Here is a 3,322-nt window from a genome sequence, read left to right as displayed (position 1 = left end):
GCGCCCCCCGCGACCCTGAAAAGGATAAGCGGAAGTGAATGGATGGATGGATTATTTATTTATTTGTATTATTTACTTACTGTTTTATTTTGATACTCATTTTTTCTGAGCTTTGTGTTCCTTCACTGTGTTTGTGTCTGTTGTGTCCATCTGTGTTTAGTCTTTCTACCTACCAGGGCTGGACTGGTAATCTGGCATACCAGGCATTTTCCCAGTGTGCCAGGACATTTCTGGGCCGATGGGTCAATATCATTTTTTTTCTTTGTCGTCAATATCATTTTATAGCCTACAGGCTGGCTGGTGGTCCACTGCCACTAGCCCTACAAGCACTGACTGCCACTCATTTATTCTTTTTCATTACTGACACTGGATTGCCTGATCAAATCTCTTAACAAGACCGGCCGGTCTCCTACCATCCACCTTGTAGAACAGAAGTTTACTGTGTAAGAAACCTTTGATAAAGATGGACAACCAAAAGTGAAAAGGTGGAGCTTTAAATGCTATGACAGAAAAAGAAAAAAGAAACTAGAAATTAAAATGTATCAAATTAACTAAAATGTTAGCTGCTGCACCATCAATCCTATTACAAGCAGTGACTATTATAAAGCCTTGGTAGTCACATAAAGGTGTTGTTGCTAGCACTGTCCATGGAGAATTGCATGACAAGGGACAGTAGTCCCAAAAATGGAGGGAGAAAGAAAGAGAGGAAGATGTAGTTATGGTGGTAAGAAAACAATTGGAGGGAATTAATTAGGAAGTTAAAAATTTAAGTAAACCCATCACCATGAGCCACTGCTAATAGCTAAATACACATGTATACATGAGTAAAATAAATTATTTTTTCCCTTTTGTTGTGTTTCAGTATTTGGATCCTTATTCTGCAATCAGTAATGGCTGTATGAAGTTTCATGAAGCATTAAAGCTTTTCATCCACTTGGTAAACTCATGGGCCAAAGCTGCATTGTGCTTCACTTGCTCTACTGTGCCAACAAGTGGACAATAAATGTAAAACAGAGTCAATATAATAAGATGGTGTTGATTTGAGTAAATGAATGATCTTTGTTGTGCCCAAACATGAATTCTAAGCTTAATAATATGGTGTTTATTTTTATGATATAATGGTGGGATCAAAAGGGAAAATGGAAACAATTGGGAGAGGGTTGTGATGTGAATGTGCCTGGCTGCCTCTACCCCCTCGGATCTTGTTTATCAGGGAGTCATGTAATTAGGTAAAAATTAAATAATGTAATGTTTTGGTGTGAGCAAGGAAAGTGCAACACAAAAAGCTAATGACTAAAATTAATTTGCATTTTGCAAAACTCACATTTTTTTTTCCTTCTCTGTACATTTCATGTAGAGTCTTGTTCGTGTTTTTTCCAGATCTGGACAGTCTTTGTCACAGCCTGGTGTCAAAGTAGATGGTGCAAAGCTACAACTGCTGAGTCTGACCTCTGATCTAAATGGCCTCTATCAGTGTGAAGCATCTAACGCATATGGACGTAAACATGGTCAGCTCTATGTGCGTGTTGCAGCAGGTGAGGTCAGCTTGGATTTAGCTGTGCAGTTTGTCCAAATCTTTCTGGATTTGTTTCTGAGTTTTTATTTGAGCTTTTGCTGGTGTTGCTTCATTCTGATCTTGTTCTGAACACCAACTAGCTTGAAGAGTTCGGCTTAAAGTATAAACAGCATGAAACTGAAAAGCGAATGAATGGATGACTCAAGCGCCACTCAGTGCAATACATCGTTTTAACTCAGGCCACCATTACAAGCTCAAAACATGTACCAGCTTGCATTGTTGGGAAGGTTACATTTAAAATGTATTCCACTACAGATTACAGAATACATGCCCCAAAATGTATTTCGTAACATATTTCGTTACCTTACTCAATGAGAGTAACGTATTCTGAATACTTTGGATTATTTAATATATTAGCAAGCTGTTTACAACTACATGAATGTACTATTGCTGTGTGATTTATTACTATTGCTGAAGGTTACTCGCATACCAATACCAACTAAATCTTAACATAAAATGAGTAACGGTAGGGTGGACATTAGGTTTTTGCAGCGATCTCCTATAGAAAAATATTCTGTGTATATATAAAACAGGTCCGCGGCTCCGAACCGTAGTAAAGGGACCTCTGGCTAATACGTCGGGTTCCGTGTCGGGCTCATAGCCGAAAACTTTACTTTGTTGTCTGGGTCAACTTTGCCAGTGAGAGACATTGAAAGGCTGCTCCAATAGAAGAAAGAAGGAGAAAAACATGAACACAGTGTACATTCGAGTCTGAATAGCTTACTTACAACTGGGCTACACTGACCATGAGGTTACATTCTTTAGGGCTATGCCTGTAACACTCTGCCTATTGCCTTCATATTAAATAATTTTTTGAACAATATTTTTTAAAATATTTCTTTGCGTCATTATGCGGGCCGCAGGTAGAGTTGACATGGGCCGCGAGATTGAGACCCAGGCATTAGAGCCTCTTAATGCGTGTTTTGTTTGGGTTTCCACTGGCATGGAATTACCAAAAATAGAGAGGGGACAGCCTAACATATGAAACAGGAAAAGACCTCCGTGTAATCCCTTTATGTCAACAAAGTAACTGTATTCGGAATACTACCTTTTTAAACGGTAACTGTAACAGAATACAGTTACCCATATTTTGTATTTTAAATACGTAACGCCGGTACATGTATTCTGTTACTCCCAAAAACTGCCAGCTTGCTTCTTTCACGGTCATATTAAGTTTGTCTTTTATTTTTGTGCCTCACCTGCCAGCAGATGGAAGTTTTTAAATATGTTGAGTCCAGGTGTAGAATGATTTTGGAATATAGCCAAGCCACCTGAGGTGTCCTATTGCCATTTAGAAGACTTGCAATACTGTCTGAGTCATCTAAATGTGAAATATAAAACTAAAAGCCATGAAAGGGAAAGAGAACAACATTAGTCTAATTATATTCTTCCTTCTTGTGTCCCTGTAGGAGCATGTTCTGCTGCTTGGGCCTTATTTGGTATTTTGCTTACTCTGAATGTGATTGGGGTTGCAGCATGGTGCTTCTTTAAATCTGGATGTTTTCAAAGGTACTCGGAACAGCAACACTTCATACACTTAATATGTAGTTCTCCTGATATTAAACCATAGACACATAATGTTCAAATAGGTCTAAAGGTTTTTGATCATTTGAAATAAACAATCAAATGCAATAGAGAGAAAGACTGTCAGCTTTAATTGTAAGTAACAGTATGTGTGAAATGTTATACATATATACAGGGTGGGCCATTTATATGGATACACTGTAATAAAATGGGAATGGTTGG

The 3,322-nt window shown here is 38.2% G+C and overlaps 1 protein-coding gene and 1 long non-coding RNA gene across 3 annotated transcripts in view; both read left to right on the top strand.

The window, feature by feature from the left end:
• The window catches only part of LOC121813497, an 8,355-nt gene extending 5,039 nt beyond the window's left edge, over nt 1-3,316 (top strand). The window contains exons 3-4 of one of the 2 annotated variants that reach the window (XR_006053734.1): nt 1,381-1,535; nt 2,986-3,316. This is a non-coding gene — a long non-coding RNA (uncharacterized LOC121813497). Of the gene's footprint in view, nt 1-1,359; nt 1,536-2,985 lie in introns of both variants that reach the window. The other variant, XR_006053735.1, reaches the window with a different exon arrangement.
• The window catches only part of LOC102299799 (nectin-2), a gene marked incomplete in the record, with an annotated part of 22,483 nt that overhangs the window by 8,986 nt on the left and 10,175 nt on the right, over nt 1-3,322 (top strand).

This window comes from Haplochromis burtoni, unplaced genomic scaffold, assembly GCF_018398535.1.
Source record: "Haplochromis burtoni strain Fernald_Lab_line unplaced genomic scaffold, NCSU_Asbu1 Contig_1791, whole genome shotgun sequence".
Taxonomy (NCBI): Eukaryota; Metazoa; Chordata; class Actinopteri; order Cichliformes; family Cichlidae; genus Haplochromis; species Haplochromis burtoni.
The sequence above is the reverse complement of the archived record's forward strand: the minus strand, read 5'-3'. Positions and strand labels throughout refer to the sequence as shown.